Raw genomic sequence first — 26,733 nt, 5'->3', positions numbered from 1 at the left:
TGGTGTTGTTTTCTTCTGAGGACGAAGCTCAACTCTCTTCGAGGTTATGTTTAAAATGTAGCTTCCTGGCAGTTTTCCTTTCATCAATTAACCGAAATTCATTAATATTAATCTGTGCACGCTTCGTGTTCTATTAATTGCCTCTGAGCCTAACTTGCGTTCATGTTTAATGGACGAAGGGTTAATTGGTGTATGTGTTGCCTAATCACGTATTGACAACCCTAAGTTGGTTTTTGCTTAGTAAATTAAAATAGGGTTGAATTTAGTGGTTAACTGTAATGGACAAATTCTCCATAACCTAGGACAAGAGAGTAGCTTCTGAATCAAAGGAAACAACCCGTTTTCAATACTATTAATTTCGTATTCTAGTTCGCTTGTTCCTTATTTCACAAAACAAACAACCCCCCCAATCGTTACTGTTACTGCAAGTATATTATGAACATTTGGTTTATCATTGCTCATTGGGAAACAACCTAGGATCACTTCCTAGTTACTTCATTTTCATGTTTATTTGATTCGAGTACGGCCTCGATCAGGGTGGCAACCACCTCCCCTGTTTTGTTAAAAAATGGCTTCCGGAGCGTCCGGGATTCCCGTAATGCTTCCGTAAAATTCCCATAACCCTAAATAAGCATATTTCACTTAATATGGGTGAGAAGGAAGAGAAAAAAAGAAGAAAATCAAGTCCTATAGGCTTCCATAACTTTTCCGTAAATTACGAAAGAAGGAGGGTGAACTTATCAAAATGGGGGGTGCAAATAGCAATTTTGAAATTTTGAATTTGGGCCTTCCAGACCATTTTCGAAGCCTGGGCAAGCTGGGCGGCAACCTCCTCTCCCTTTTTCCTATATATAGGTAGAAGGGGGTTGTTCTAAGGGTCCCTGATCCCCCTGGCTATGCATTTCAGCTGTTTTGGGTGAAAAAAATTGTTTCCGTTAAAAAAATCCAAGCCGAGGTGCTTTCGTAACGCTTCCGAGATGTTTCCGTAAGCAAATCCGTGAAGTTTTTCCTTCATTCTTCACCGTTCTTCATCCGTTCTTTGCTCTTCAACGGGTAAGTTTCCAAATCCGAGACTTTTAATTCATTTCTTGTTTTTTTTGCTTTCATCTTTATTTCGTTCAATTTCGATTTCTTTTTCTTTCGTTTTTAGCGAGCTTTAACCGATCGTTTAAGCCGTTTTCTCGCCTAATAAATGATGAAATGAATTTCAACCGATTATTTGTGTTGTAATCTCGTTTAATCACTGTTAAAACAAAATCTAATCGATTGTTCATGTTGTAACCTCGGTTAAACCAAAAAAGGGCAAAATAATAATAAAATAATCAAAATATTTTTAAATAAAATAATAAAAAAAATCGATCGGACGTTTTTCTTTGGATGTTTCCTTGAATGAATTGACTAATAACCAAAGTGAAACTAAGGCTAAAATCAACTCACAAATCAAGCTTGGTCCGCAAAAATCACTGAAAACCGTTTTAGGGTCCAACGCCTTAAAACGGTCCTCTTTGCTTTTATCGGTTAACATGGACCGTTCAAAAGCATAAAATCAACATGTAACTTTACCGTATTTGCGAGAACTACGTAGGTCTGATTTCCTCTTCGATGGAGGATAGTAGGAGCAAAAGCCCCACTTTTGTCGACCTCGTGAGATGGTTAGAGGTCCAACGCCTTAGCTTTCTCACCAAGTAAAATGGATCATTTTAAGGTCCAACGCCATAAATGACCCCCTTCCAAGTAAAAAGAATCACTTGATTCGCCCCTTTTGAAAGAACTACATAGGTCTGATTTCCTTATCACAATTGAGGAATACGTAGGAGCAAGGGAAACACCCTTGTCGACCACAAAAAGATAAAAAAATACAAAAAGCGTAAAGAGACATAAAAACATAAGAAAGGGAAAATAAAACAAATTGAAGTCATATTTGCACATTTGATTAAAGGCTGCCGTCCCCTTGTGACGGACGCATGGGGTGCTAATACCTTCCCCGTGCGTAAATACAACTCCCGAACCTTTCACACTTAAAGTTCGTAGACCACACCTTTCCGGTTTTTCCGACGTTTCCCTCAAATAAACGTTGGTGGCGACTCCGCGCATTTTCCTCCCATGGAAGACACACCCGTGAGCCCTCGCGTCGCCCTCCCGTTGAAGGGTAGGTTGCGACACCAACACATCAAACACCTCACAGAATAACATAGGTTGCTGAGGCATTTGTTGTCGCCATGTAAGTGCACTTCCTGCTCTCTGACACTGCTCACAGGTGCTACAAATCTTCCACGCATCTTTAAAGATGGTGGGCCAATAAAAGCCACAGTCAAGCACTTTACGAGCTGTCCTTTGAACACCCAGATGACCTCCTGGTGCGGAAGAATGACAGAACTGCAGGATTGAGTCAGTCTCATGATTTGGAATGCATCGTCTATTGACCTGATCACTGCACAATTTCCACAAGTAGGGGTCATCCCAAATAAAATTCTTAGCATCACTTTTAATTTTATCTTTTTGAGCCTTAGATGCTAAGGGAGGAAAAACAGAAGCAACTAAATAATTGACAATGTTAGCAAACCAGGGAGTAGAAAGAGAATCAGAAATACTATACAATATATATAAATGATCATCCGGGAAATCATCCCGAATGGGTGAGTCCTCATCAGACACATGTTCGATTCGACTCAAATGATCAGCAACTAAATTTTGTGCTTCGCTCCTATCACGGATCTCCAAGTCAAATTCTTGGAGCCAGAGCATCCATCGGATCAACCTAGGCTTTGAATTAGCCTTCTTCAACAAGTACTTTAAAGCTGCATGGTTAGTATAAACAATAATGCGAGTACCAAGCAAATAAGAACGAAATTTTTCAAGAGCAAAAACTATGGCTAGTAGCTCTTTCTCAGTAGTAGTATAATTCGCTTGGGCAACATCTAAAGTCCTAGAAGCATAATATATCACCCTAGGCAATTTATCAATATTCTGAGCAAGGATAGCCCCCAATGCATAATTTGATGCATCACACATAAGCTCAAAAGGGGTTGTCCAATCTGGTGCCTGGATGATGGGGGTGGTAGTCAGTGCTCTTTTGAGTCAATCAAAAGCCTTTTGCATTTATCATTAAAGTCAAACTCCACCTCCTTTTGCAACAAGATGGATAGTGGAAGGGCTACTTTGCTAAAATCTCTTATAAAGCGCCTGTAGAATCCTGCATGACCAAGAAAAGATCACACCTCTCGCACGCAAAAGGGGTAAGGTAATTGTGAAATAACAACAATTTTTGTAGGACTACTTCAATGCCCTTTTTGGAAATAATGTGGCCTAAAACTATACCTTGCTCAACCATAAAATGACATTTTTCAAATTTTAGAACAAGGTTAGTTTCAGTGCATCTATTCAAAACTTTTTCCAGACTATCCAAACAAACATCAAAAGAGGATCCATATATAGTAAAATCATCCATAAACACCTCTATGCAATTTTCTAAAAAATCACTGAAAATAATAATCATGCACCGTTGGAAGGTACTAGGGGCATTGCACAGGCCGAAACGCATCCTCCTATAGGCAAAAGTGCCGAAGGGGCAGGTGAATGTGGTCTTTTCCTGATCCTCAGGAGCAATAGTGATTTGCATATAACCAAAAAAACCATCAAGGAAACAGCAGGGAGATTTACCTGCCCGGCGTTCAAGCATCTGGTCAATGAATGGCAGGGGAAAATGGTCCTTTATGGTAACCTGGTTCAGCCTCTTATAGTTGATGCAGACTCTCCAACTGTTCTGCACCCGAGTAGGAATCAGCTCCTCCTTCTTATTTTTTATCACGGTGAGGCCGGTTTTCTTCGGAACTACCTGAACAGGACTTACCCATTGGCTGTCAGAGATAGTATAAATGATTCCAGCTTGCAAAAGCTTGGTTACCTCCTTCTTCACTACATCAAGAATCACCGGGTTGAGTCTTCTCTGTGGCTGTCTTACTGGTTTAGCCCCATCCTCTAAATTTATCCGATGCATACATGTGGATGGGCTAATACCAGGAATGTCCACCAGGGTATAGCCTATAGCCTTCTTATGCTTCTTGAGAACATATAACAGCTTCTCCTCTTGCTCATCAGCAAGGGAGGCAAATATAATTACTGGAAAAATTTTGCTATCATCCAAGTAAGCGTATTTTAAATTTGATGGCAGAGGCTTCAATTTTGGTGTGGGCGGCTAGATAGTGGTAGAAAGAGATGGTTTCTCAGCCTATACCTTATAAAGAAAGTCAGAGGTATGTGTACTTCCTGAAACATGGTTAGTTCTATCTGACTCTATAAAATCAATCTCAAGAGGTAAAACATCACCAGACATGTAATCAATATTAAATTCAGATTCACTCTCAGCATCAAATTCAGATATATGATCAAGTACAAATTCATATTCAATGCATGAAGAGTGACAGGCATGCAGATTAGAATGAAGATTAGTCATGTATTCATCAACAATACAGTCAATTATTTCAACACAAAATACAAACAGGTCTTCATATGGGTGTTTCATAGCATCAAGAATATTAAAATGAATAGTTATATCACCAAACTCCATAAATAGTGTGCTTGCATATACATCTATCTTAGTTCTAGCAGTTTTCATAAAAGGTTTGCCTAGAATGATGGGAACTGATCCATTAGAAGATCTCTCCTCCATATTCAAAATATAAAAATCAACAGGGAAAATCAGTTCACCAACTCTAACTAAGACATCCTCTATGAAACCAGCAGGATACGCAACACTTCTATTAGCTAAATGAATTACCACATCAGTTGACTGCAAGGGGCCAAGAGATAGAGAATTAAAAATAGACAGAGGCATAACACTAACAGAAGCTCCTAAATCTAGCATGACATTGTCAAACTTACTGTTCCCTATAATACAATGTATGCTGAATGTACCTGGATCTTTACATTTTTCAGGGATTTGGGGAACAGATTTACCAATCAATGCAGAGACATTTCTGCCCATGCTAATTCTTTCACTTCCTTTAAGTTTCCGCTTATTAGTGCACAACTCCTTCAAGAATTTAGCATATCTTGGAATTTGCTTTATTGCATCCAGCAGAGGTATGTTTACCTCTACTTTTCTAAATGTTTCCAAGATCTCCTTCTCTGCCTCTTCCATTTTTTTGTTGAAATTTGCTCTTGGAGGGAATGGAAGAGGGATATGCTGCTTCTGTAAATCAGAATTACCAGTGGGAGATTCACCTGCATAGAAATTGTTAGGTAACTTACTCTTTAAACTTTTGTCATCATCTTTTTCTGGAGTAGAGTGAGATTGGGCAGGTTCATTTGCGGATGAGGAAGATGCTACTGGTTGAAGTCCTTGACACTGCTTTCCTGACCTCAATGTAATGGCACTCACATTTTTGGGATTCTAGATAGATTGAGAAGGTAATCTGTCAGAATTCTGGGACTGTTGTTGATTTAACTGTGTAGCCAATTGTCCCATCTGATTAGTTAAGCTCTGAATGGAAGCTCTGGTCTCTTGTCGAAACTGCATGTTTTGCATAGTCATTTGCCTCACAAGTTCTTCTAGGGAAGGTTGCGGAGGAGCCTCAACTGTTTGCTGTTTTTGGGGCTGTTGCTGTTGTTGTTGCTGGATTGGTGGAGGAACGTATGGTCTGCTTGGGCCAGCAGCATTTTGAAAATAAGGTTGTTGTTGTTGCTGCTGCTGTTGTGAAGGATTCGACCATCTAAGGTTGGGATGATTCTCCACTCGGGATTGTACCTGTTGCTGGAGAGGTCATAATTATTTTGTTGTGGCTGATTTTGCTGCTGAGGTTGAGGAGGTCTGTTGTAGATGTTTGCAGCATAAGCTTTAGGCTGTTCAATTGCTTTAGATTGTTGCACAGAAGGGCAAAGGTCTGTGTGGTGGTCGGCAGAGGAGCATAAACCATAGAGTCTGGCGACAGGTGTAGATTTTTTATTCATGGCCAGTTGGGTTACCAGGTTTACCAAGGCATCTAGTTTACCTTAAAGCTTCTTAGTCTCAGCTGATGAAGATGAATTCATGGCTACTTCATGCACTCCTCTAATGACAATAGAATCACTTCTGGCACTAAATTGTTGGGAGTTTGAAGCCATCTTCTCAATTAAATTTCTGGCTTCAGCAGGGGTCATGTCTCCAAGGGCTCCACCACTAGCAGCATCTATCATACTTCTCTCCATGTTACTGAGTCCTTCATAAAAATATTCGAGGAGAAGCTGCTCATAAATATGGTGGTGAGGGCAACTGGCACATAGTTTGTTAAATCTCTCCCAGTATTCATATAAGCTCTCTCCACTGAGTTGTCTAATGCCTGAAATATCTTTTCTGATGGCCGTGGTCCTGGAAGCAGGGAAATTTTTTTCTAAGAATACTCTCTTGAGGTCATCCCAGCTCGTGATGGACCTTGGAGCAAGCTAATATAGCCAGTCCTTTGCCACTCCCTCTAAAGAATGATGAAAGGCCTTCAGAAATATGTGATCCTCCTGGACATCTGGTGGTTTCATGGTGGAGCAGACAATATGGAATTATTTCAGATGCTTGTGCGGGTCTTCACCTTCAAGGCCATGAAACTTTGGAAGCAAATGGATTAGTCCAGTTTTTAGAACATACGGGACATCCTCATCAGGGTATTGGATGGACAAGATTTCGTAGGTGAAATCAGGTGCAGCCATTTCCCTTAGAGTCCTCTCACGGGGTGGAGGTTGTGCCATGTTCTCAGAATGTTCAAAACTATAATGCTCAAAATCGCCAATAACAGAATGCTCAGAATGCTCAAAAGGTACTAAATGATGTCTAACTAATCTATGAAATGTCCTATCTATCTCAGGATCAAAGGGTTGTAAGTCAGATGGATTGCCTCTAGTCATACACTATATTCAGCATGCACAACTAGTTGCCTTCTTATGCAAGTAACAGTGTAGGTTTGAACTACAACTACCATTAAATGATATCCAAATGACTTGAAATTTTGTGAGCAACCTTATAAAATGATGAGAAGATAGCACAAAAAATTTCAAATGAAAATTCAAAGTGTAACTATAAAAGCTAAAAATGATAATTTAAGAAAAATAAGAGAATAATACTTGGAAAATAAAAAACTTGATGCTAAGCCCTAGTGTCACATGACCATAAAAACTTGATGCTTGAGTGTCGACATGGGTGCATGCATGACCAGTTTTGCATAAAATTTCCAAATCATCATTGTTGCATGTGTGTCATGGAAATAATGTGAGACATTCCTTTATCCCTGAACTACTGGTCAAACCTGTGAATGTATGTATACATGATTTTGATGATGTCAAAAGAAGAATCAAACAAGGCTAATTTTGCTTCAAGATTATTGCAAGATTGTTTCAACAAACAAAGCCTTAATTCAAGATTTCTTCAAGATCAAGCCTTGCCTCACAATGAAAGGTTTCAAGTCATTCAAGGCACATGTAATCGATTACCAATACATGTAATTGATTACCAATGGTTTGAAAGTGTGTAATCGATTACACATCGTATGTAATCGATTACCAGAGACTCTGAACATTGGGAATTCAAATTTTAAATGAAGGGTCACAACTGTTCAAGAAAAACAACTGTGTAATCGATTACACTAATTCTGTAATCGATTACCAGAGAGGATTTTCAAGGAATATCGCCAACAGTCACATCTTATCATTTGAATTTTGAATGGCCATCAAAGGCCTATATATATGTGTGACTTGGGACGAAATTGAAGAGAGAGTTTTGCTTGGCAAAAATGTCTTATCCTCTCAAAAGACAATGAGAGAGATTCCAAAAGAACTTCGTTGTCAAATGCTCTCTCAAAAGAAATCCTTGACCAAATACTTGCAAAATCTATAAGGATTCTTACATGATCTTCATTGTAATATTCTTCTCTTGAAGAGAGAATTCTTCTTCCATTCTTCTTCTTCAATGAGATTGGTTAAGAGACTGTAAGTCTCTTGTTGTAAAGCATCTGAACACAAGGGATGGGTTGTCTCTGTGTGGTTTAGAATTTGTAAAGGAATTTACAAAGATAGTGGAAATCACAAGTGGGTAGCTTGAGTACTGGACGTAGGCACACGGGAAGTGGCCGAACCAGTATAAAATTGTGTTTGCATTCTCTCTTCCCTTATCTTATTTATTTTGTTGCAATCAATTGTGTCTTACATGTTTAAAGAACATTGTTAAATTGATTGTTGTTGCTTCTTCTGCATTCTAAGCCTATCCCTCTTAAGATTATTGAGGCCACAAGGTCCAACAAAATCAACGCCTTGACATATATCATGTCCAGCCGTTCTACAAGCCTTGAGCCAAAATCCCAACTCACCATAAACCTTGACCCAGGGTGAGAATGTTCATCCTTGCCCTTAGAAGAAAACAAAAAAAGAAAAAAGAAAGTTCCCGATCAAAGATCGGAAGAAAGCAAAAGAAGAAAATTCCCAATCAAAGATTGGAAGAAAGCAAAATTCCCGATCAAAGATCGGAAGAAAACAAAAGAAATATACAGAAAGGTCTTTGGACCAAACAATATCTGAACAATACAGAATTGTCACAAGTAAACAAGAAAAGAAAGGAAACCACGACATGAAGTGGTCCTCTCCCTTCGATCGCCAACCAAAATCCTATGCGCTAGCGACTTTCTCGCCCCGCACTAAACAAAAACAGAAAAAGAAAAGGCCCAAACACTCAGAGCCAAATTCCTCACCAAAACACCATTCCCAAAAATGTCCTATTGATCTATGATCACGCATGTAATCTTTGATTTGATAGGAAATGATTTGCAAAATCAAGTCATGACATATCTATGGTTCGGAATTAGGATAAAACACTTACTTGTGTGAGATTGATACACTTTGAGTGATTTTCTTCTATTTTGTTAGACCCAGTGTTTCCTCTGAATGGTCGTTTAGAAACGAAATTCTAACATTCAAAATCTCATTTTTGGTTATGAGAAAATTTCATTAGCATACTCTCCTTCCCCAATAGACACATTGTTTTTGTCGATCGTGACCTGTGAGTCCATTGGCACGCGGAGACGCCCTATATGGTAACCCGCACACACTCATTTGCTATCTGTCAGACTCAGAGTCCGGTAGCATTCAGAGACTAACGTCGTCATCTACACCTTTTGTCAACCAGAGGCAAGCGAGCCCGTTAACACGCAGAGCGTACATCGTCTTCTGCACCTTTGTCATCCAGAGACGGCGAGTCAAATGACATGCGGGGGTACCTTATGGTTATCTGCACCTTTTGTCATCTAGAGACGGCGAGTTCGATGACATGCGGGGTTACCTTATGGTTATCCGCACCTTTGTCATTCAGAGACGGTGAGTCCGATGACATGCGGGGGTACCTTATGGTTATCCGCACCTTTTGTCAACCAGAGGCAAGCGAGCCCGTTGATACGCAAAGACTAATTTCGTCATATGCACCTTTTGTCAACCAGGGGCAAGTGACCCCGTTGACACGCAGAGACTAACATTGTCTTCTGTACCTTTGTCATCCAGTGACGGCGAGTCCGATGACATGCAGGGGTACCTTATGGTTATCCACACCTTTCTCAACCAGAGGCAAGTGGGCCCGTTGACACGCAGAGACAAACGTCGTCATTTGCACCTTTTGTCAACCAGGGGTAAGCGAGCCCGTTGACACACAGATACTAACATCGTCTTCTGCACCTTTGTCATCAAGAGACGGTGAGTCTGATGAAATACGGGGGTACCTTATGGTTATCCGTACTTTTTTCATCCAGAGACAGCGAGTTGGATGACATGCGGGGGTACCTTATGGTTATCCGCACCTTTGTCATCCAGAGATGGCGAGCCCGATGACATGCAGGGGTAACTTATGATTATCGTCACCTTTTTTCAACCAGAGGCACGCGAGCATGTTGACATGCAAAAACTAATCTCATCATCTGCACCTTTTGTCAACTAGGGGCAAGTGAGCCCGATGACACGCAGAGACTAACGTCGTCTTCTGCACCTTTGTCATCCAGAGACGGCGAGTCCGATGACATGCGGGGGTACCTTATGGTTATTCGCACATTTTGTCATTCAGAGACGGCGAGTCCAATGACATGCGAGGGTACCTTATGGTTATTCGCACCTTTTGTCATCCAGAGACGGCGAGTCCGATGACATGCGGGGGTACCTTATGGTTATCCGCACCTTTTGTCAACCAGAGGCAAGCGAGCCCGTTGACACATAGAGACTAATGCCGTCTTCTGCACCTTTTTTCAACTAGGGGCAAGCGAGCCCTTTGACACGCTGACACTAACATCGTCTTCTGCACCTTTGTCATTCAGAGACGGCGAGTCTGATGACATACGGGGGTACCTTATGGTTATCCACACCTTTTGTCATCAGAGACGGCGAGTCCGATGACATACGGGGATACCTTACGGTTATCTGCACCTTTTGTCAATGACGTGTTGCCCTCTGAATGTGAGGACATGTATCCCTCTGAAGGCTCGGGCGTGTGGCCCTCTCATGGCGAGCACGTGTAGTCCTCTGAAAATGAGGATGTGTAGTCCTCTGAAGGTGAAGACGTGTAATCCTCTGAAGGTGAAGGCATGTAGTCCTCTGAAGGCGACGACGTGTACACCTCTGAAGGCAAGAGTGTGTAGCCTTCTGAAGGCGAGGACGTGTAGTCCTCTGAAGGGGAGCGCGTGTAGCCCCACGAAAGCGAGGGCGCGTAGTCCTCTGAAGGCGAGGACATGTAGTCCTCTGAAAGTGAGGGCATCTAGCCCTGTAAAGGCGAGGGTGTGTAGCCTTCTAAAGGTGAGCACATACAGTCATCTGAAGGTGAGGACGTGTAGCCCTCTGAAGGCGGGGACGTGTAGTCCTCTGAAGGTGAGGGCGTGTAGTCCTCTGAAGGGGAGGGCGTGTAGCCCCAAGAAAGCGAGGGCGTGGAGTCCTCGGAAGGCGAGGATGTGTAGTACTCCGAAGGTGAGGGCATCTAGCCCTGTGAAGGCGAGGTCGTGTCGCCTTCTAAAGGTGAGGACGTGTAGTCCTCTGAAGGAGAGGACGTGTAGCCCTCTGAAGGCGGGGACGTGTAGTCCTCTAAAGGTAAGGGCGTGTAGCACTCTTAAGGTGAGGACGTGTAGTCCTCTGAAGGTACGGACGTGTAGTCCTTTGAAGGTGCGGACGTGTACTCCACTGAAGGGGAGGACATGTAGTCCTATGAAAGCGAGGACGTGTAGTCGTCTAAAGGCGAGGACGTGTATTCCTCTGAAGGTGATGGTGTGTAGCCCTTTGAGGTGAGGTCGTGTAGTCCTTTTAAGGTGAGGGCGTGTTGCCTTCTGAAGGTCAGGACATGTAGTCCTCTGAAGGTGAGGACATGCAGTCCTCTGAAGGCGAGGGCTTGTACACCTCTAAAGGCGAGGGTGTGTAGCCCTCTAAAGGCGAGGACGTGTAGTCCTTTTTAAGGAGAGGGCGTGTAGCCCTCTGAAGGTGAGGCCGTGTAGTCCTCTGAAGGCGAGCACGTGTAGTCCTCTGAAGGTGAGGGTGTGTAGCCCTCTGAAGGCAAGGATGTGTAGCCCTCTGAGGGCGAGGACGTGTAGTCCTCTGAAGGTGAGGGCGTGTAGCACTCTAAAGGTGAAGGCGTGTAGTACTCTGAAGGTGAGGACGTGTAGTCCTCTGAAGGTGAGGACGTGTAGTCCTCTAAAGGTGAGGACGTGTAGTCCTTTGAAGGCGAGGAAGTGTAGTCCTCTGAAGGCGAGGACATGTAGCCCTCTGAAGGTGACGGTGTGTAGCCATCTGAAGGCAAGGACGTGTAGTCCTCTGAAGGTGAGCACGTGTAGTCCTCTAAAGGCAAGGACGTGTTGTCCTCGGAAGGTGAGTAATTGTACTCCTCTGAAGGGGAGAACATGTAGTCCTCTGAAGGCGAGGGCGTGCAGTCCTCTAAAGGTGAGGGCGTGTAGCCCTCTGAAGGTGAGGACGTGTAGTCTTCTGAAGGGTAGGGCGTGTAGCCCCACGAAAACGAGGGCGTGGAGTCCTCGCAAGGCGAGCATGTGTAGTACTCTCAAGGTGAGGGCATCTAGCCCTATGAAGTCGAGGACGTGTAGCCTTCTGAAGCTGAGGATGTGTAGTACTCTGAAGGAGAGGACGTGTAGCCCTTTGACGGCGGGGACGTGTAGTCCTCTGAAGGAGAGGACGTGTAGCCCTCTGAAGGCGAGGAAGTGTAGTCCTCTGAAGGCGAGGACGTGTAGTCCTTTGATGGAAGGGACGAGTAGTCTTCTGAAGGTGAGCGTGTGTAGCCCACTGAAGGCGAGGGCGTATAGGCCTTTTAAGGTGAGGGCGTGTTGCCCTCTGAAGGTCAAGACGTGTAGTCCTCTAAAGGTGAGGACATGTAGTCCTCTGAAGGCGAGGGCGTGTACACCTCTAAAGGCGAGGGTGTGTAGCCCTCTAAAGGCAAGGACCTGTAGTCCTTTTAAGGTGAGGGCGTGTAACCCTCTGAAGGTGAGGCCGTGTAGTCCTCTGAAGGCGAGCACGGGAAGTCCATCGAAGGTGAGGACGTGTAGCCCTCTGAAGGCAAGGACGTGTAGCCTTCTGAAGGCGAGGAGGTGTAGTCTTTTGAAGGTGAGTGCGTGTAGCCCTCTGAAGGCAAGGACGTGTAGCCCTCTGAAGGCGAGGACGTGTAGTCCTCTAAAGGTGAGGGCGTGTAGCCCTCTAGAGGTGATGACGTGTAGTCCGCTGAAGGTGACGGTGTGTAGCCCTCTGAAGGCGAGAATGTGTAGTCCTCTGAAAGTGAGCACGTGTAATCCTCTGAAGGTGAGGACATGTAGTCCTCTGAAGGCGACAACGTGTACTCCTCTGAAGGCAAGAGTGTGTAGCCCTCTGAAGGCGAGGACGTGTAGTCCTCTAAAGGGAAGGGCGTGTAGCCCCACGAAAGCGAGGGCGCGAAGTCTTCTGAAGGCGAGGACATGTAGTTCTCTGAAGGTGAGGGCATCTAGCCCTGTGAAGGCGAGGGCGTGTAGCCTTCTAAAGGTGAGCACATGTAGTCATCTGAAGGTGACGACGTGTAGCCCTCTGAAGGCGGGGACGTGTAGTCCTCTGAAGGTGAGGGCGTGTAGTCCTCTGAAGGGGAGGGCGTGTAGCCCCACGAAAGCGAGGGCGTGGTGTCCTCGGAAGGCGAGGACGTGTAGTACTCTGAAGGTGAGGGCATCTAGCCCTGTGAAGGCGAGGACGTGTAGCCTTCTAAAGGTGAGGACGTGTAGTCCTCTGAAGGAGAGGACGTGTAGCCCTCTGAAGGCAGGGACGTGTAGTCCTCTGAAGGTAAGGATGTGTAGCACTCTTAAGGTAAGGACGTGTAGTCCTCTGAAGTTGAGGACGTGTAGTCCTTTGAAGGCAAGGATGAGTAGTCCTCTGAAGGTGAGGGTGTGTAACCCTTGGAAGGCGAGGGCGTGTAGGCCTTTTAAGGTGAGGGCGTGTTGCCCTCTGAAGGTCAAGACGTGTAGTCCTCTGAAGGTGAGGACATGTAGTCCTCTGAAGGCGAGGGCATGTACACCTCTAAAGGCGAGGGTGTGTAGCCCTCTAAAGGCGAGGACCTGTAGTCCTTTTAAGGTGAGGGCGTGTAGCTCTCTGAAGGTGAGGCCGTGTAGTCCTCTTATGGCGAGCACGGGTAGTCCATTGAAGGTGAGGGCGTGTAGCCCTCTAAAGGCAAGGATGTGTAGCCCTCTGAAGGCGAGGACGTGTAGTCCTCTGAAAGTGAGGGCGTGTAGCCCTCTGGAGGTGAAGACATGTAGTCCTCTGAAGTTGACTCTGTGTAGCCCTCTGAAGCCGAGGATGTGTAGTCCTTTAAAGGAGAGCACGTGTAGTCCTCTGAAGGCGAGGATGTGTAGTCCTCGGAAGGTGAGGACGTGTACTCCACTGAAGGGGAGGACATGTAGTCCTATGAAAGCGAGGACGTGTAGTCGTCTAAAGGTGAGGGCGTGTAGCCCTCTAAAGGTGAGGACGTGTAGTCCTCTGATGGTGAGGACGTGTAGTCCTCTAAAGGCGAGGACGTGTATTCCTCTGAAGGTGATGGTGTGTAGCCCTTTGAAGGTGAGGCCGTGTAGTCCTTTTAACGTGAGGGCGTGTGGCCCTCTGAAGGTCAGGACGTGTAGTCCTCTGAAGGTCAGGACATGTAGTCATCTGAAGGCGAGGGCGTGTACACCTCTAAAGTCGAGGGTGTGTAGCCCTCTAAAGTCGAAGACGTGTAGTCCTTTTAAGGAGAGGGCGTGTAGCCCTCTGAAGGTGAGGTCGTGTAGTCCTCTGAAGGCGAGCACGTGTAGTCCTCTGAGGTGAGGGTGTGTAGCCCTCTGAATGCAAGGATGTGTAGCCCTCTGAAGGGGAGGACGTATAGTCCTATGAAGGTGAGGGCGTGTAGCCCTCTGAAGGTGAGGGCGTGTAGTGCTCTGAAGGTGAGGACGTGTAGTCCTCTGAAGGTGAGGATGTGTAGTCCTCTAAAGGTGAGGACGTGTAGTCCTTTGAAGGCGAGGAAGTGTAGTCCTCTGAAGGCGAGGACGTGTAGCCCTCTGAAGGTGATGGTGTGTAGCCATCTGAAGGCAAGGACGTGTAGTCCTCTGAAGGGGAGCGCGTGTAGCCCCACGAAAGCGAGGGCGCGTAGTCCTCTGAAGGCGAGGACATGTAGTCCTCTGAAAGTGAGGGCATCTAGCCCTGTAAAGGCGAGGGTGTGTAGCCTTCTAAAGGTGAGCACATATAGTCATCTGAAGGTGAGGACGTGTAGCCCTCTGAAGGCGGGGACGTGTAGTCCTCTGAAGGTGAGGGCGTGTAGTCCTCTGAAGGGGAGGGCGTGTAGCACTCTGAAGGTGAAGGCGTGTAGTACTCTGAAGGTGAGGACGTGTAGTCCTCTGAAGGTGAGGACGTGTAGTCCTCTAAAGGTGAGGACGTGTAGTCCTTTGAAGGCGAGGAAGTGTAGTCCTCTGAAGGCGAGGACATGTAGCCCTCTGAAGGTGACGGTGTGTAGCCATCTGAAGGCAAGGACGTGTAGTCCTCTGAAGGTGAGCACGTGTAGTCCTCTAAAGGCAAGGACGTGTTGTCCTCGGAATGTGAGTTATTGTACTCCTCTGAAGGGGAGGACATGTAGTCCTCTGAAGGCGAGGGCGTGCAGTCCTCTAAAGCTGAGGGCGTGTAGCCCTCTGAAGGTGAGAAGGTGTAGTCTTCTGAAGGGGAGGGCGTGTAGCCCCACGAAAATGAGGGCGTGGAGTCCTCGGAAGGCGAGCATGTGTAGTACTCTCAAGGTGAGGGCATCTAGCCCTATGAAGCCGAGGACGTGTAGCCTTCTGAAGCTGAGGATGTGTAGTCCTCTGAAGGAGAGGACGTGTAGCCCTTTGACGGCGGGGACGTGTAGTCCTCTGAAGGAGAGGACGTGTAGCCCTCTGAAGGCGAGGAAGTGTAGTCCTCTGAAGGCGAGGACGTGTAGTCCTTTGATGGAAGGGACGAGTAGTCTTCTGAAGGTGAGCGTGTGTAGCCCTCTGAAGGTGAGGGCGTGTAGGCCTTTTAAGGTGAGGGCGTGTTGCCCTCTGAAGGTCAAGATGTGTTGTCCTCTAAAGGTGAGGACATGTAGTCCTCTGAAGGCGAGGGCGTGTACACCTCTAAAGGCGAGGGTGTGTAGCCCTCTAAAGGCAAGGACCTGTTGTCCTTTTAAGGTGAGGGCGTGTAGCCCTCTGAAGGTGAGGCCGTGTAGTCCTCTGAAGGCGAGCACGGGAAGTCCATCGAAGGTGAGGACGTGTAGCCCTCTGAAGGCAAGGACGTGTAGCCTTCTGAAGGCGAGGAGGTGTAGTCCTTTGAAGGTGAGTGCGTGTAGCCATCTGAAGGCAAGGACGTGTAGCCCTCTGAAGGCAAGGACGTGTAGTCCTCTAAAGGTGAGGGCGTGTAGCCCTCTAGAGGTGATAATGTGTAGTCCGCTGAAGGTGACGGTGTGTAGCCCTCTGAAGGCGAGAATGTGTAGTTCTCTGAAGGTGAGCACGTGTAATCCTCTGAAGGTGAGGACATGTAGTCCTCTGAAGGCGACAACGTGTACTCCTCTGAAGGCAAGAGTCTGTAGCCCTCTGAAGGCGAGGACGTGTAGTCCTCTGAAGGGAAGGGCGTGTAGCCCCACGAAAGCGTGGGCGCGTAGTCCTCTGAAGGCGAGGACATGTAGTTCTCTAAAGGTGAGGGCATCTAGCCCTGTGAAGGTGAGGGCGTGTAGCCTTCTAAAGGTGAGCACATGTAGTCATCTGAAGGTGACGACGTGTAGCCCTCTGAAGGCGGGGACGTGTAGTCCTCTGAAGGTGAGGGCGTGTAGTCCTCTGAAGGGGAGGGCGTGTAGCCCCACGAAAGCGAGGGCGTGGTGTCCTCGGAAGGCGAGGACGTGTATTCCTCTGAAGGTGATGGTGTGTAGCCCTTTGAAGGTGAGGCCGTGTAGTCCTTTTAACGTGAGGGCGTGTTGCCCTCTGAAGGTCAGGACGTGTAGTCCTCTGAAGGTCAGGACATGTAGTCCTCTGAAGGCGAGGGCGTGTACACCTCTAAAGGCGAGGGTGTGAAGCCCTCTAAAGTCGAAGACGTGTAGTCCTTTTAAGGAGAGGGCGTGTAGCCCTCTGAAGGTGAGGCCGTGTAGTCCTCTGAAGGCGAGCACGTGTAGTCCTCTGAGGTGAGGGTGTGTAGCCCTCTGAATGCAAGGATGTGTAGCCCTCTGAAGGGGAGGACGTATAGTCCTCTGAAGGTGAGGGCGTGTAGCCCTCTGAAGGTGAGGGCGTGTAGTGCTCTGAAGGTGAGGACGTGTAGTCCTCTGAAGGTGAGGACGTGTAGTCCTTTGAAGGCGAGGAAGTGTAGTCCTCTGAAGGCGAGGACGTGTAGCCCTCTGAAGGTGATGGTGTGTAGCCATCTGAAGGCAAGGACGTGTAGTCCTCGAAAGGTGAGGAAATGTACTCCTCTGAAGGGGAGGATATGTAGTCCTCTGAAGGCTAGGGCGTGCAGTCTTCTAAAGGTGAGGGCGTGAAGCCCTGTGAAGGTGAGGAAGTGTAATCCTCTAAAAGGGAGGGCGTGAAGCCCCACGAAAGCGAGGGTGCGTAGTCCTCTGAAGGCGAGGACATGTAGTCCTCTGAAGGTGAGGGCATCTAGCCCTGTGAAGGCGAAGGCGTGTAGCCTTCTAAAGGTGAGGACATGTAGTCATCTGAAGGTGAGGACGTGTAGTCCTTTTAACGTGAGGGCCTGTTGCCCTCTGAAGGTCAGGACGTGTAGTCCTCTGAAGGTCAGGACATGTAGTCCTCTGAAGGCGAGGGCGTGTACACCTCTAAAGGCGAGGGTGTGTAGCCCTCTAAAGTCGAAGACGTGTAGTCCTTTTAAGGAGAGGGCGTGTAGCCCTCTGAAGGTGAGGCCTTGTAGTCCTCTAAAGGCGAGGACGTGTATTCCTCTGAAGGCGAGCACGTGTAGTCCTCTGAGGTGAGGGTGTGTAGCCCTCTGAATGCAAGGATGTGTAGCCCTCTGAAGGCGAGGACGTATAGTCCTCTGAAGGTGAGGGCGTGTAGCCCTCTAAGGTGAGGGCGTGTAGTACTCTGAAGGTGAGGACGTGTAGTCCTCTGAAGGTGAGGACGTGCAGTCCTCTAAAGGTGAGGACGTGTAGTCCTTTGAAGGCGAGGAAGTGTAGTCATCTGAAGGCGAGGACGTGTAGCCCTCTGAAGGTGATGGTGTGTAGCCATCTGAAGGCAAGGACGTGTAGTCCTCGGAAGGTGAGGAAATGTACTTCTCTGAAGGGGAGGACATGTAGTCCCCTGAAGGCGAGGGCGTGCAGTCCTCTAAAGGTGAGGGCGTGAAGCCCTGTGAAGGTGAGGAAGTGTAATCCTCTGAAAGGGAGGGCGTGTAGCCCCACGAAAGCGAGGGCGCGTAGTCCTCTGAAGGCGAGGACATGTAGTCCTCTGAAGGTGAAGGCATCTAGCCCTGTGAAGGCGAGGGCATGTAGCCTTCTAAAGGTGAGCACATGTAGTCATCTGAAGGTGAGGACGTGTAGTCCTTTTAACGTGAGGGCGTGTTGCCCTCGGAAGGTGAGGAAATGTACTCCTCTGATGGGGAGGACATGTAGTCCTCTGAAGGCAAGGGCGTGCAGTCCTCTAAAGGTGAGGGCGTGAAGCCCTGTGAAGGTGAGGAAGTGTAATCCTCTGAAATGGAGGGCGTGTAGCCCCACGAAAGCGGGGGCGTGGAGTCCTCGGATGGCGAGCACATGTAGTACTCTCAAGGTGAGGGCATCTAGCCTGTGAAGGCGAGGACGTGTAGCCTTCTGAAGCCGAGGACGCGTAGTCCTCTGAAGGAGAGGACGTGTAGCCCTTTGAAGGCGGGGACGTGTAGTCCTCTGAAGGAAAGGACGTCTAGCCCTCTGAAGGCCAGGAAGTGTAGTCCTCTGAAGGCGAAGACGTGTAGTCCTTTGAAGGAAGGGACGAGTAGTCTTCTGAAGGTGAGCGTGTGTAGCCCTCTGAAGGCGAGGGCGTGTAGGCCTTTTAAGGTGAGTGCGTTCTGCCCTCTGAAGGTTAGGATCTGTAGTCCTCTGAAGGTGAGGACATGTAGTCCTCTGAAGGTGAGGGCGTGTGCACCTCTAAAGGCGAGGGTGTCTAGCCCTCTAGAGGCGAGGACCTGTAGTCCTTTTAAGGTGAGTGCATTTAGCCCTCTGAAGGTAAGGCCGTGTAGTCCTCTAAAGGCGAGCACGTGTAGTCCTCTAATGGTGAGGGTGTGTAGCCCTCTGAAGGCAAGGACGTGTAGCCCTCTGAAGGCGAGGACGTGTAGTCCTTCGAAGGTGAGGGCGTGTAGCCCTCTGAAGGCAAGGACGTGTAGCACTCTGAAGGCGAGGACGTGTAGTCCTCTAAAGGTGGGGCGTGTAGCCCTCTGGATGTGATGACGTGTAGTCCTCTAAAGGTGACGGTGTTTAGCCCTCTGAAGCCGAGAATGTGTAGTCCATTGAAGGTGAGCACGTGTAATCCTCTGAAGGTGAGGACATGTAGTCGTCTGAAGGCGATGACGTGTACTCCTCTGAAGGCAAGAGTGTGTAGCCCTCTGAAGGCGAGGACGTGTAGTCCTCTGAAGGGAAAGGCGTGTAGCCCCACGAAAGCGAGGGCGCGTAGTCCTCTGAAGGCGAGGACATGTAGTACTCTGAAGGTGAGGGCATCTAGCCCTGTGTAGGGGAGGGCGTGTAGCCTTCTAAAGGTGAGCACATGTAGTCATCTGAAGGTGAGGAGGTGTAGCCCTCTGAAGTTGGGGACGTGTAGTCCTCTGAAGGTGAGGGCGTGCAGTCATCAAAAGGGGAGGGCGTGTAGTCCTCTGAAGGTGAGGACGTGTTGTCCTCTTAAGGTGAGGACATGTGGCCTGCTGAAGGTGAGGACTAGTAGCCCTCTAAAGGCGAGGCCGTGTAGCCCTCTAAAGGAAAGGACGGGTAGTCCTCTGAAAGGGAGGGTGTGTAGCCCTCTAGAGGTGAGAACGTGTAGTCCTTTGAAGGTGAGGGCGTGTAGCCCTACAAAGGCGAAGACGTGTACCCCTCTAAAGGCGAGGGTGTGTAGCCCTCTGAAGGCAAGGGCGTGTAGCCCTACAAAGGCGAGGACGTGTACACCTCCGAAGGTAAGGGCGTGTAGCCCTCTGAAGGCAAGGACGTGTAGCCCTCTGAAGGTGAGGACGTGTAGTCTTCTGAAGGTGACGGTGTGTAGCCCTCTGAAGGTGAGCACGTGTAATCCTCTGAAGGTGAGGACATGTAGTCCTCTGAAGGCGATGACGTGTACTCCTCTAAAGGCAAGAGTGTGTAGCCCTCTTAAGGCAAGGACGTGTAGTCCTCTGAAGGGAAGGGCGTGTAGCCCCACGAAAGCGAGGGCGCGTAGTCCTCCGAAGGCGAGGACATGTAGTCCACTGAAGGTGAGGGAATCTAGCCCTGTGAAGGCGAGGGCGTGTAGCCTTCTAAAGGTGAGCACATGTAGTCATCTGAAGGTGAGGACGTGTAGCCCTCTGAAGGCAGGGACGTGTAGTCCTCTGAAGGTGAGGACATGTAGTCCTGTGAAGGCAGGGACGAGTAGTCCTCTGAAGGTGAGGGTTTATTGCCCTCTGATGGCGAGGGCGTGTAGGCCTTTATGGTGCGGGCGTGTTGCCCTCTGAAGGTTAGGACGTGTAGTCCTCTGAAGGTGAGGACATGTAGTCCTCTAAAGGCGAGGGCGTGTACACCTCTAAAGGCGAGGGTGTGTAGCCCTCTAAAGGCGAGGACGTGTAGTCCTTTTAAGGTGAGGGCGAGTAGCCCTCTGAAGGTGAGGCCGTGTAGTCCTCTGAAGGCGAGCACGTGTAGTCCTCTGAAGGTGAAGGCATGTAGCTCTCTGAAGGCGAGGACGTGTAGTCATCTGAAGGTGAGGGCGTGTAGCCCTCTGAAGGTGACGGCGTGTAATCCTCTGAAGGTGAGGACGTGTAGTCCTCTAAAAGTCAGGATGTGTAGTCCTTTGAAGGCGAGGAAGTGTAGTCCTCTGAAGGCGAGGACGTGTTGTCCTCTGAAGGTGACGGTGTGTAGCCATCTGAAGGCAAGGACGTGTAGTCCTTTGAAGGTGAGCACGTGTATTCCTCTAAAGGCGAGGGCGTGAAGTCCTTGGAAGGTGAGAAATGTACTCCTCTGAAGGGGAGAAATGTAGTCCTCTAAAGGTGAGGGCGTGTAGCCCTCTAGAGGTGAGGATGTGTAGTCCTCTGAAAGTGACGGTGTGTAGTACTCTGAAGGCGAGGACATGTAGTCCTCTGAAGGTGAGGGCATCTAGCCCTGTGAAGGCGAGGGCGTGTAGCCTTCTAAAGGTGAGCACATGTAGTCATTTGAAGGTGAGGACGTGTAGCCCTCTGAAGGCGGGGACGTGTAGTCCTCTGAAGGTGAGGGCGTGTAGTCCTCTAAAGGGGAGGGCGTGTAGCCCCATGAAAGCGAGGACGTGTAGTACTCTGAAGGTGAGGGCATCTATCCCTGTGAAGGCGTGGACGTGTAGCCTTCTAAAGGTGAGGACATGTAGCCCTCTGAAGGCGGGGACGTGTAGTCCTCTGAAGGTAAGGGCGTGTAGCACTCTTAAGGTGAGGACGTTTAGTCCTCTGAAGGTGAGGACGTGTAGTCCTTTGAAGGCAGGGACGAGTAGTCCTATGAAGGTGAGGGTGTGTAGCCCGCTGAAGGCGAGGGCGTGTAGGCCTTTTAAGGTGAGGGCGTGTTGCCCTCTGAAGGTCAAGACGTGTAGTCCTCTGAAGGTGAGGACATGTAGTCCTCTGAAGGCGAGGGCGTGTACACCTCTAAAGGCGAGGGTGTGTAGCCCTCTAAAGGCGAGGACCTGTAGTCCTTTTAAGGTGAGGGCATGTACCCTCTAAAGGTAAGGCCGTGTAGTCCTCCGAAGGTGAGCACGTCTAGTCCCCTAAAGGCGAGGACGTGTTGTCCTCGGAAGGTGAGGAAATGTACTCCTTTGAAGGGGAGGACAAGCAGTCCTCTGAAGGCGAGGGCGTGCAGTCCTCAAAAGGTTAGGGCGTGTAGCCCTCTGAAGTGGATGACGTGTAGTCCTCTAAAGGGGAGGGCGTGTAGCCATACGAAAGCGAGGGCGTAGAGTCCTCGGAAGGCGAGGACGTGTAGTACTCTCAAGGTGAGGGAATCTAGCCCTCTGAAGGCGAGGAGGTGTAGTCCTCTGAAGGTGAGCATGTGTAGTCCTCTGAAGGCGAGGATGTGTAGTCCTCGGAAGGTGAGGACGTGTACTCCACTGAAGGGGAGGACGTGTAGTGCTTTGAAAGCGAGGACATGTAGGCATTTTAAGTTGAGGGCGTGTTGCCCTCTGAAGGTCAGGACCAGTAATCCTCTGAAGGTGAGCGTGTGTTGTCCTCTGAAGGCTAAGGCGTGTAGGCCTTTTAAGGTGAAGGCGTGTTGCCCTCTGAAGGTCAGGACCGTTATTCCTCTGAAGGTGAGGGCATCTTGTCCTCTGAAGGGGAGGGCGTGTAGCCCCACGAAAGCGAAGGCGTGGAGTCCTTGGAAAGCGAGGACATGTAGTACTCTGAAGGTGAGGGCATCTACCCCTGTGAAGGCGAGGACGTGTAGCCTTCTAAAGGTGAGGACGTGTAGTCCTCTGAAAGTGAGGACGTGTAGTCCTTCGAAGGCAGGGACGAGTAGTCCTATGAAGGTGAGGGTGTGTAGCGCTCTGAAGGCGAGGGCGTGTAGGCCTTTTAAGGTGAGGGCGTGTTGGCCTCTGAAGGTCAGGACGTGTAGTGCTCTAAAGGTGAGGACATGTAGTCCTCTAAAGGCGTGGGCGTGTACACCTCTAAAGGCGAGGGTGTGTAGCCCTCTGAAGGCGAGGACCTGTAGTCCTTTTAAGGTGAGGGCATGTACCCTCTGAAGGTAATGCCATGTAGTTTTCTGAAGGCGAGCACGTGTAGTCCACTGAAGGTGAGGACGTGTAGCCCTCTGAAGGCAAGGACGTTAGCCCTCTGAAGGAGAGGACGTGTAGTCCTCTGAAGGTGAGGGCGTGTAGCCCTCTTGAGGTGAGGACGTGTACTCCTCTGAAGATGAGGGCATCTAGCCCTCTGAAGGCGAGGATGGGTAGTCCCCTGATGGTGAGCACGTGTAGTCCTCTGAAGGCGAGGATGTGTAGTCCTCGGAAGGTGAGAACGTGTACTCCACTGAAGGGGAGGACGTGTAGTGCTCTGAATACGAGGACATGTAGGCATTTTAAGGTGAGGGCGTGTTGCCCTCTGAAGGTCAGGACCAGTAATCCTCTGAAGGTGAGCGTGTGTTGCCCTCTGAAGGCGAGGGCATGTAGTCCTCTGAAGGTGAGGGCATGTAGTCCTCTGAAGGCGAGGGCATGTAGTCCTCTGAAGGCGAGGGCGTGTTCACCTCTAAAGGCGAGGGTGTGTAGCCCTCTAAAGGCGAGGACCTGTAGTCCTTTTAAGGTGAGGGTATGTAGCCCTCTGAAGGTAAGGCCGTGTAGTCCTCTGAAGGTGAGGGCGTGTAGCCCTATGGAGGTGAGGACATGTAGTCCTCTGAAGGTGATGGTGTGTAGCCCTCTGAAGGCGAGAATGTGTAGTCCTCTGAAGGTGAGCACGTGTAATCCTCTGAAGGTGAGGACATGTAGTCCTTTGAAGGCGACGACGTGTACTCCTATGAAGGCAAGAGTGTGTAGCCCTCTGAAGGCGAGGACGTGTAGTCCTCTGAAGGGGAGGGCATGTAGCCCCACGAAAGCGAGGGCGTGGAGTCCTCGAAAAGCAAGGACGTGTAGTACTCTGAATGTGAGGGCATTTATCCCTGTGAAGGCGAGGACGTGTAGCCTTCTAAAGGTGAGGACATGTAGCCCTCTGAAGGCGGGGACGTGTAGTCCTCTGAAGGTAAGGGCATGTAGCACTCTTAAGGTGAGGACGTGTAGTCCTCTGAAGGTGAGGACGTGTAGTCCTTTGAAGGAAGGGACGAGTAGTCCTCTGAAGGTGAGGGTGTGTAGCCCTCTAAAGGCGAGGGCGTGTTGGCCTTTTAAGGTGAGGGCGTGTTGCCCTCTGAAGGTCAGGACGTGTAGTCCTCTGAAGGTGAGCGTGTGTAGCCCTCTGAAGGCGAGGGCGTGTAGGCCATTTAAGGTGAGGGCGTGTTGCCCTCTGAAGGTCAAGACCGTTAGTCCTCTAAAGGTGAGGACATGAAGTCCTCGTAAGGAGAGGGCGTGTAACCTCTAACGGCGACTCTGTGTAGGCCTCTAAAGGCGAGGACCTGAAGTCCTTTTAAGGTGAGGGCATGTAGCCCTCTAAAGGCAAGGCTGTGTAGTCCTCTGAAGGTGAGGGCGTGTTGCCCTCAGGAGGTGAGGACGTGTAGTCCTCTGAAGGTGACGGTGTGTAGCCCTCTGAAAGCCAGAATGTGTAGTCCTCTGAAGGTGAGCATGTGTAATCCTCTGAAGGTGAGGACATGTAGTCCTCTGAAGGCGAGGACGTGTAGTCTTCTGAAGGGGAGGGCGTGTAGCCCCATGAAAGCAAGGGCGCGTAGTCCTCTGAAGGCGAGGACATGTAGTCCTCTGAAGGTGAGGGCATCTAGCCCTGTGCTGGCGAGGGCGTGTAGCCTTCTAAAGGTGAGCACATGTAGTCATCTGAAGGTGAGGACGTGTAGCCCTCTGAAGGCGGGGACGTGTAGTCCTCTGAAGGTGTAGGCGTGTAGTCCTCTAAAGGGGAGGGCATGTAGCCCCACGAAAGCGAGGGCGTGGAGTCCTCGAAAAGCGATTACGTTAGGTACTCTGAAGGTGAGGGCATCTATCCCTGTGAAGGCGAGGACGTGTAGCCTTCTGAATGTGAGGACATGTAGCCCTCTGAAGGCGGGGATGTGTAGTCCTCTGAAGGTGAGGACGTGTAGTCCTTTGAAGGAAAGGACGAGTTGTCCTCTGAAGGTGAGGGTGTGTAGCCCTCTGAAGGCGAGGGCGTGCAGGCTTTTAAGGTGAGGGCGTGTTGCCCTCTGAAGGTCAGGACGTGTAGTCCTCTGAAGGTGAGCGTGTGTAGCCCTCTGAAGGCGAGGGCGTGTAGGCCTTTTAAGGTGAGGGCGTGTTGCCCTCTGAAGGTCAGGAACGTTAGTCCACTGAAGGTGAGGACATGAAGTCCTCTTAAGGCGAGGGCGTGTACACCTCTAACGGCGAGGGTGTGTAGGCCTCTAAAGGCGAGGACCTGAAGTCCATTTAAGGTGAGGGCATGTAGCCCTCTGAAGGCAAGGCCGTGTAGTCCTCTGAAGGTGAGGGCGTGTAGCCCTTAGGAGGTGAGGACGTGTAGTTCTCTGAAGGTGACGGTGTGTAGCCCTCTGAAAGCGAGAATATGTAGTCCTCTTAAGGTGAGCATGTGTAATCCTCTAAAGGTGAGGACATGTAGTCCTCTGAAGGCAACGACGTGTACTCCTCTGAAGGCAAGAGGGTGTAGCCCTCTGAAGGCGAGGACGTGTAGCCCTCTGAAGGCGAGGGGGTGCGGTCCTCTAAAGGTGAGGGCGTGTAGCCCTTTCAAGGTGAGGACGTGTAGTCCTTTGAAGGGGAGGGCGTCTAGCCCCACGAAAGCGAGGGCGCGTAGTCCTCTGAAGGCGAGGACATGTAGTCCCCTGAAGGTGAGGGCATCAAGCCCTGTGAAGGCGGGGGCGTGTAGCCATCTAATGGTGAGCACATGTAGTCATCTGAAGGTGAGGACGTGTAGCCCTCTGAAGGCGGGGACGTGTAGTCCTCTCAAGGTGAGGGCATGTTGTCCTCTGAAGGGGAGGGCGTGTAGCCCCCCGAAAGCGAGGACGTGGAGTACTTGGAAAGCGAGGACGTGTAGTACTCTGAAGGTGAGGGCATCTACCCCAGTGAAGGCGAGGACGTGTAGCCTTCTGAAGGTGAGGACGTGTAGTCCTCTGAAGGAGAGGACGTGTAGCCCTCTGAAGTCGGGGACGTGTAGTCCTCTGATGGTAAGGGTGTGTAGCACTCTTAAGGTGAGGACGTGTAGTCCTCTGAAAGTGAGGACGTGTAGTCCTTCGAAGGCAGGGACGAGTAGTCCACTGAAGGTGAGGGTGTGTAGCCCTCTGAAGGCGAGGGCGTGTGGGCCTTTTAAGGTGAGGGCGTGTTGCCCTCTGAAGGTCAGGACATGTAGTGCTCTAAAGGTGAGGACATGTAGTCCTCTAAAGGCGAGGGCGTGTACACCTCTAAAGGCGAGGGTGTGTAGCCCTCTAAAGGCGAGGACCTGTAGTCCTTTTAAGGTGAGGGCTTTACCATCTGAAGGTAAGGCCATGTAGTCCTCTGAAGGCGAGCACGTGTAGTCCACTTAACGTGAGGGCGTGTAGCCCTCTGAAGGTGAGGACGTGTAGTCCTCTGAAGGGGAGGGCGTGTAGCCCCACGAAAGCGAGGGCGTGGAGTCCTCCAAAGGCGAGGACGTTAAGTACTCTCAAGGTGAGGGCATCTAGCCCTGTGAAGGCGAGCACGTGTAGCCTTCTGAAGCTAAGGACGTGTAGTCCGCTGAAGGAGAGGGCGTGTAGTTCTCTGAAGGCGGGGACGTGTAGTCCGCTGAAGGCGAGGACGTGTAGTCCTTTGAAGGTAAGGACGAGTAGTACTCTGAAGGTCAGGGTGTGTAGCCCTATGAAGGCGAGGGCGTGTACACCTCTAAAGGAGAGGGTTTGTAGCCCTCTAAAGCCGAGGACGTGTAGTCCATTTAAGGTGAGGGCGTGTAGCCCTCTGAAGGTGAGGCCGTGTAGTCCTCTGAAGGCGAGCACGTGTAGTCCACCGATGGCAAGGACGTGTAGCCCTTTGAAGGTGAGGACGTGTAGTCCTCTGAAGGTGACGGCGTGTAGCCCTCTTGAGGTGAGGACGTGTACTCCTCTGAAGGTGACGGTGTGTAGTCCTCTGAAGGTGAGCACGTGCAGTCCTCTGAAGGCGAGGATGTGTAGTCCTCAGAAGGTAAGGACGTGTACTGCACTGAAGGGGAGGACATGAAGTCCTATGAAAGCGAGGATGTGTAGTCCTCTAAAGGTGAGGACGTGTAGTCCTCTAAAGGCGAGGACGGGTATTCCTCTGAAGGTGACGGTGTAGTCCTCTAAAGGTGAGGACGTGTAGTCCTCTGAAGGTGAGGACGTGTTATCCTCTTAAGGTGAGGACATGTGGCCCCCTGAAGGTGAGGACTTGTAGCCCTCTAAAGGCGAGGCCGTGTAGCCCTCTAAAGGAAAGGAAGTGTAGTCCTCTGAAAGGGTGGGTGTGTAGCCCTCTAGAGGTGAGAACGTGTAGTCCTTTGAAGTTGAGGACGTGTAGCCCTACAAAGGCGAGGACG

The 26,733-nt window shown here is 49.5% G+C and overlaps 1 non-coding gene across 1 annotated transcript; it reads left to right on the top strand.

Moving 5' to 3' along the window:
* The first annotated feature begins 6,231 nt into the window (after nucleotides 1–6,231).
* LOC114407922 lies at nucleotides 6,232–6,339 on the top strand. Its single transcript, XR_003665732.1, has one exon. It is a non-coding gene; the product is annotated as a small nucleolar RNA R71 (small nucleolar RNA).
* The last annotated feature ends 20,394 nt before the right edge of the window (nucleotides 6,340–26,733 follow it).

Source organism: Glycine soja, chromosome 3 (genome assembly GCF_004193775.1).
Source record: "Glycine soja cultivar W05 chromosome 3, ASM419377v2, whole genome shotgun sequence".
In the NCBI taxonomy this organism is placed as follows: domain Eukaryota; kingdom Viridiplantae; phylum Streptophyta; class Magnoliopsida; order Fabales; family Fabaceae; genus Glycine; species Glycine soja.
This window is presented reverse-complemented; position numbering and strand designations above follow the sequence as displayed.